At 39.1% G+C, this 7,500-nt stretch overlaps 1 protein-coding gene across 2 annotated transcripts in view; it reads left to right on the top strand.

Annotated features, from left to right (window-relative positions):
• The first annotated feature begins 471 nt into the window (after window positions 1-471).
• LOC119263034 (ribonuclease inhibitor-like) overlaps window positions 472-7,500 on the top strand; it is a 33,191-nt gene continuing 26,162 nt past the window's right edge. For both annotated transcript variants that reach the window (XM_037536668.1, XM_037536669.1), the window contains exon 1: window positions 472-728. The gene's annotated coding sequence lies outside the window, so the exon portion shown is untranslated. The remainder of the gene's footprint in view (window positions 729-7,500) is intronic.

The raw sequence follows: 7,500 nt of genomic DNA on the forward strand, positions 1-7,500 counted from the left end.
CAGATAGACACTCTGTGATGTAAGAGGTGCTTTAAGGTCATTTTGAACTTTAAAGACCAGAATCAGAGCTTTAAAATCTGTCCTGAATGATACAGACAGTGCAGCTCTTTCCAAAACAGGAGTGATAAGATCTCTGTTTATTAAAAAACTCCAGCAGCACTGCTGTGTCTGATCCACTTGTACTAGCACAACACACACTAACACCACCACCACATCAGGATTACTGCAGTGCTGAGAGTGATCCACCACCCAAATAGTATCTGCTCTGTGAGGGTCCACGGGGGTCCTGACCACTGAAGAACAGGGTAACAGAGTATCAGAGAAACAGATGGACTACAGTCTGTAACTGTAGAACTACAAAGTGCAGCTATACAGTAAGTGGAGCTGATAAAGTGGACAGTGAGTGTAGAAACAAGGAGGTGGTCAGAATGTTATGCCTGATCTGTGTATAACTGAGTGTCATCAGCATAGCTATGAAATTTTGTATTATGTTTCCTAAGGACATCCCGTAGAGGTAGCATGTACAAATGACCATGTTATTGTTTCTCTCCCAGCTTGATTGATTGTAGTTTCACAAAGGAAACCTGTGCAGATCTGGCCTCAATTCTCAGCTTAAAGAACTCAACCCTGAGAGAACTGGACCTGAGTAAAAATGACCTGTGGAATTCGGGAGTGAAGGAGCTCACTGAGGGACTGAAAAGTCCAGACTGTAAACTGAAAAAACTCGGGTAAGATCACCACTTTCTCACTGAGGATGTTCACATCACACCCACAGTCATTTTCTAGTCTTAACAATGTAAGGGATCATTTAGTAAAGCTCATTCACAATGAATCAGTTTAAAAATGAACACACTACACAAGTGACAGCAATCTTTATAAAAGTGTTCTCAGTCTTCCTCCGTCTCTCAAACACACAGATGAAAGAGAGTTTAGAAATGTGTACTGGATGGAGCCACTGAAATTCCAGGAGCACTGCTGGTTTTGCAGATCTCAGAACGATTAGGGGTCAGCCTGTGTAGACAGAGATCCAGTTCATCAAACACAGGGCTGGAAAATACTGAAGAGATTGTGCTCTGTTCCAACAATTACAGGATAATTAGGAAGATTTGTACTTTACTCAAGTACATTTGAGATTAAATCATTCAAATTGTTAACAATAACTCAGGATATTTATTTTCTGATCCTGTGCTCACATGTTGGAGTTGAAAATACCATTGCTGTGCGCTTCATAGCAGTAAACCACAGATGGCACGGTGGCGTGGTGGGTAGCGCTGTCACCTCACAGCAAGGAGGGCCTGGGTTCGATTCCCCGGCCGGGTGACCGGGGTCCTCTCTGTGTGGAGTTTGCATGTTCTCCCCATGTCTGCGTGGGTTTCCTCCAGGTTCTCCGGTTTCCTCCCACAGTCCAAAAGACATGCAGTCAGGCCAGTTGTGTAAAATGATCAAATTGTAAGTCGCTCTGGATAAGAGCATCAGCCAAAATGCTGTTAATGTAAAGATGGCAGCATACAGAAATAGAAATATTACCATAATAATCAATAAAAATACATTTCATTATAAAGCACTTTTCATACAGAAAGCAGTTTAAAGTGCTTTACAATAGAAAAAGATTAAATAATAAAAGCAAAGATACAAGAAAAGCAGAAAAAAAGAACTAGAAAAGAAAAGTTTGTGAACGAATTTTAAGTTGGCTTGAAAATTTTTTTTAAAAACTGGCTTTGTTAAAATGTCAAAATTGTTGAAAACTATTGATAGTTTTTAAAATGTTGACAAAATGTTGTAAAGCAGAAGCTGCAGTATCCATGATGGATAGTAATTTGTTGCTAGGTGCTACTGTGAATGAAGTTCTACCTTAAATTTTGTGCCACGTTAATTGTAGGGCTACCTTAAATTACGTTCCATCTTAAATTCTGTGCCACCTAAAATTTAGTGCTATATTAATTGCAGTTCCACCTTAAATCTGTGCCACCATACATTTAGTGCTATGTTAATTTAAATTCCACCTTAAATTCTGTGCCACCTTTAATTTAGTGCTATGTTAATTGAAGTTCCACCTTAAATTTAGTGCCACCTTAAAAAGGTTCCACATTAAATTCTGTGCCACTTTAATTGTATTGCTATGTTAAAGTTTCACGTTAAACATTTGCCACCTTAAAATTTTGTGCTATGGTAATTGCAGTTCCACCTTAAATTTAGTGCCACCTTAAAAAGAGTTCCATTTTAAATTTGCTGCCACCTTAGGTTTATTGCTATGTTAGTTAAAGTTCAACTTTAAATTCAGTGCTAACATGAATGCAGTTCCACCTTAATTTTAATTTTATTGCAATGTTAATTGAAATCTTAATTTTAGTACTACTTTAAAGAGAGTTCCACCTTAAATTCTGTGCCTCCTTAAAGTTAGTTATGTTAATAGCGGTTCCACCTTAAATTTAATGCTATGCTAATTGAAGTTCCACCTTAAATTCTGGTTCACGTCATTTTTTTTTTATATGTTAATAGCAGTTCTACCTTAAATGTAATGCTGATAATTGAAGTTCCACCTTAAATTTAGTGATTTGTTAATTGAAGTTCCATCTTACATTTAATGCTATGTTAATTGAAATTCCAACTTAAATGTAGTGCTATGTCAATAGCAGTTCCACCTTAAGTTTAATGCTGTGTTAATTGAAGTTCCCCCTTAAATTTAGTGATATGTTAATAGCAGTTCCACCTTAAATTTAATGCTATGTTAAATGAAGTTCCACCTTCAATGTAGTAATATGTTAATAGCAGTTCCACCTTAAATGTAATGCTATATTAATTGAACTTCCACATTAAATTCTGTGCCATGTTAAATTTAGTGCTATGTTAATAGCAGCTCCGCCTTAAATGTATTGATGATAATTGAAGTTCCACCTTGAATTTAGTGCTATGTTAATAGCAGGTCCACCTTATATTTACATTTACAGCATTTAGCAGACGCTCTTATCCAGAGCGACGTAGAAGAAGAGCTTTGTCTGTCTAGAGAAAGTGTCTTTACTAGTTACCAACAGGTTAGAGAGAAAGACGGTCCTGAACTCAGATACTGCTAGATACAAAAGTCAGTGTATATTTACTGCTGTAAATTTCATGCTGTTAATTGAAGTTCCACCTTAAATTTAATGCTATGTTAAAGGCAGTTCCACCTTAAATTTAATGCTATATTAATTGAAGTTCTACCTTAAATTTAGTGATATGTTAATAGCAGTTCCAGCTTAAATATAGTGCCATGTTAATTGAAGTTCCACCTTAAATTTAGTGATTTCTTAATTGAAGTTCCACCTTAAATGTAGTGATATGTTAATTGAAATTCCACCTTAAATTTAATGCTATGTTACTTGAAGTTCCACTTTAAATTTATTGTTATGCTAATTAAAGTTCTACCTTAAATTCTGTGCTATCTGAGTGCAATTCAACCTTAAATGCAGTTCCACCTCAAAAAAAGCATTGTGTGTGCTGATACTGCTGAGAATGATGAGGAGTTTATACAGTGTTAATAGAGTTTAATTAAAGTTAGAGAGAGTTTAAAGAAGGAGCTCTGAGTTGATGGTGAGTCAGTGATGATGTTCATGTCTGATCTCTGCTCTGTTTCTGGTCTCAGTCTGAGTGAGATGAGGAGTTTATACAGTGTTAATAGAGTTTAATTAAAGTTAGAGAGAGTTTAAAGAAGGAGCTCTGAGTTGATGGTGAGTCAGTGATGATGTTCATGTCTGATCTCTGCTCTGTTTCTAGTCTCAGTCTGAGTGAGATGAGGAGTTTATACAGTGTTAATAGAGTTTAATTAAAGTTAGAGAGAGTTTAAAGAAGGAGCTCTGAGTTGATGGTGAGTCAGTGATGATGTTCATGTCTGATCTCTGCTCTGTTTCTGGTCTCAGTCTGAGTGAGATGAGGAGTTTATACAGTGTTAATAGAGTTTAACTAAAGTTAGAGAGAGTTTAAAGAAGGAGCTCTGAGTTGATGGTGAGTCAGTGATGATGTTCATGTCTGATCTCTGCTCTGTTTCTGGTCTCAGTCTGAGTGAGATGAGGAGTTTATACAGTGTTAATAGAGTTTAATTAAAGTTAGAGAGAGTTTAAAGAAGGAGCTCTGAGTTGATGGTGAGTCAGTGATGATGTTCATGTCTGATCTCTGCTCTGTTTCTGGTCTCAGTCTGAGTGAGATGAGGAGTTTCTACAGTGTTAATAGAGTTTAATTAAAGTTAGAGAGAGTTTAAAGAAGGAGCTCTGAGTTGATGGTGTGTCAGTGATGATGTTCATGTCTGATCTCTGCTCTGTTTCTGGTCTCAGTCTGAGTGAGATGAGGAGTTTATACAGTGTTAATAGAGTTTAATTAAAGTTAGAGAGGGTTTAAAGAAGGAGCTCTGAGTTGATGGTGAGTCAGTGATGATGTTCATGTCTGATCTCTGCTCTGTTTCTGGTCTCAGTCTGAGTGAGATGAGGAGTTTATACAGTGTTAATAGAGTTTAATTAAAGTTAGAGAGAGTTTAAAGAAGGAGCTCTGAGTTGAGGGTGAGTCAGTGATGATGTTCATGTCTGATCTCTGCTCTGTTTCTGGTCTCAGTCTGAGTGAGATGAGGAGTTTATACAGTGTTAATAGAGTTTAATTAAAGTTAGAGAGAGTTTAAAGAAGGAGCTCTGAGTTGATGGTGAGTCAGTGATGATGTTCATGTCTGATCTCTGCTCTGTTTCTAGTCTCAGTCTGAGTGAGATGTGGAGTTTATACAGTGTTAATAGAGTTTAATTAAAGTTAGAGAGAGTTTAAAGAAGGAGCTCTGAGTTGATGGTGAGTCAGTGATGATGTTCATGTCTGATCTCTGCTCTGTTTCTGGTCTCAGTCTGAGTGAGATGAGGAGTTTATACAGTGTTAATAGTGTTTAATTAAAGTTAGAGAGAGTTTAAAGAAGGAGCTCTGAGTTGATGGTGAGTCAGTGATGATGTTCATGTCTGATCTCTGCTCTGTTTCTGGTCTCAGTCTGAGTGAGATGAGGAGTTTATACAGTGTTAATAGTGTTTAATTAAAGTTAGAGAGAGTTTAAAGAAGGAGCTCTGAGTTGATTGTCTGCGTCAGACAAATGTAGAATATGTTAAAATAAACTCTCGTGTTTTAAATATAGGAACTAATAAAATGAAATAGGACAATATAAGAGTCAACTCCCTGAATCAGATCTTAGGACAGGAGTCAGGTTCGAGGTCCAGATGCTGAACTGAGTCGGCATAAGGAGCAGCACAGAGTTTGGGCCGCTAGGTGGCGTAGCTGCGTTTAACTCTGTAAAATAGAACAGACGAGAGTCTCGAACCTCTGTGTGAAGCTGCAATCAGACTTTCAGTTCAGCTGAAGTGTCAGGTTCTGCCCTCAGTGTAGGAAGGACTGTAGCGTTGAGGAACGAAGATGCCTCAGCCGCAGAGTCCAATTCATGCGTGGATCCGTCAAAGAGGAAGATCAGCCGGGCTGGATACTGCATGCGGAATTTAGACCTGCCTCAGGTAATATGAGTTTAACGGTCCTGCTGACGGGACAAGTGAAGAATCTCCTCTTTAGCCTGGAAGCGGAGAAAACAAACCAGCATTGGTCTGGGTTGAACATCTGGCTGAGTCTTCGGGAACTGGAGCTCAGTGGGCTCAATCAATCTCCAGTGGATTGGGGAGCTTCAAGGCAGTAAACAATTCTGTGAAGAAGGATCCCATGAAAGAAGTAGGCTGCGAGCCTTCTGCCCCCTCAGGAATGCCGATAATGCAGAGTTTGTTCCTCCTTCTCTAGGTCGTCCGTTGTCAGAGTCCAGCGTTTCGCGCGTTGTTTCGAGCTCTGCGATTCGCTTGTCCGTATCCATGGCAGCAGTTTCAATGTCTCGAACCTTTGAGCTGAGAGAGTTAATGCTGGTGGTCAAACTTGCATGAGATGACCGGAGCTCAGTGATAAACTCCGCTCTGAGTGTGGAAATCTCCTCCCGAATGGAGGCTATTAGCACGTCTTTTAGCAGAGCAGCGGTTAGCTTCCCGCTAGCTGTAGAGCCGGGCAGGAGCGCTAGCCCCACTTTGAGCGTTAGCGTCCTCCATCTCTGACAAAGCCGTCGCGTTTCGTTTAGCTTTTGGCGTCATGGAGACTCCAGTAGTGTCTGAACTCTCAAAAATGACACAAATGGGCCGAAAGAGCAAAATAGGAAAAGTCACGGAGCGACTCCCACACACGTCTCGGCCCAGTGGCGCCGTACTGGAAGTCCTGGAAAGTCCAGTTTTTAAAGGAAAAATGAATGTGAGGAACGAGGAATGAAGGAATGAGGAAAATCGCATTTCTAATAATTTTGTTTCAGAAATGATTTTTCAGACATTTCTCCAGTTTTACTTCTTTAATTATATAATCCAAAGATCAAAGGTTTATGTGTTTAAATGTGTCACCAACACAGGTTTTCAGAGAGTCTCATTTCCTAATGTCCTCATTTTTTCCCATGACTGTGTCTCTTTCATATTCCAGGGTCCTCAGTCAGTGTGTTTCCCTAACAGGGATCACACTGGATTCACTAACAGGTGTTTTTCTTCATACATTCACACCAAATGTTAATTTGTTAGCACCAAATGTTCATTTTCTGTGTTCCTTTTATGTTCAACCACATTAATCTACCAACGTCGTTACAGTGAAGACCAGATGTCTGTATCTCCAGATATGTTGAAGAAGTCTGAAATTTTCATGGGTCGTTCTTCTTTAAATAACATCGCATGTGTTTCTCTGAGCGTCTCACATAGAAATGAATATGTTATTTAACGGAGCTCCACGGCTGAAAGATGAACCTTCCCATCCAGGTTCTGCTCCACCACAATCTGACTGACTTCATAAGAAATATAAAAGAACCGTGATTATCTAGATCATCTGTCACTGTTGGAGGAAAGAGGAAAAGACTCCCCACTGTGTGAAGTCTGGCTCAGTGCTGTAGAACATTTGACCATTACTGACCACAGCTTCAGAATTTAAAGCTTTTAAAGGTTCTGGTTTTCAGTCCTGACTGCAGGACCCTGACTGCTGCCTGAATAAGGCTCAACTGACTGCTGTCATATCATATCTCATATACACTGATCAGCCTCTGAAGAGGTCACTGACATGTAGTTAGCCAGAAAGTTCTTATAATTATTTAAATAAACTGTTTTTAAAACTGCTGACCACAGAAAGTTCACTCAGTGTTTACCTCAACTCTCCAGCACTGTTAATGGTCTATAAATAGGACTGTAGTTTACTGCCAGAACAACTGTCTTCATTAAGTAGTAAAGCAGTACAAGTTCTTTATTATTATTCATTTCCCAATAATTCATATTTAGTTTTTACAGTGTGTTTGTTGTTGAAGCTGCTAACGCTACATACACCACTGTTACATGACGTCCCTCAGTCTCAAACAGCTCTTCAGCTCCAGTGGAATCATGGGATAGGACAGTGCGCCGATTTACACACTCCAAAAACTCCAAACCCTGTTTTTCCATTTTAAATCTCTTCTCACTG

Source organism: Pygocentrus nattereri, unplaced genomic scaffold, assembly GCF_015220715.1.
Source record: "Pygocentrus nattereri isolate fPygNat1 unplaced genomic scaffold, fPygNat1.pri scaffold_99_arrow_ctg1, whole genome shotgun sequence".
Lineage (NCBI taxonomy): Eukaryota > Metazoa > Chordata > Actinopteri > Characiformes > Serrasalmidae > Pygocentrus > Pygocentrus nattereri.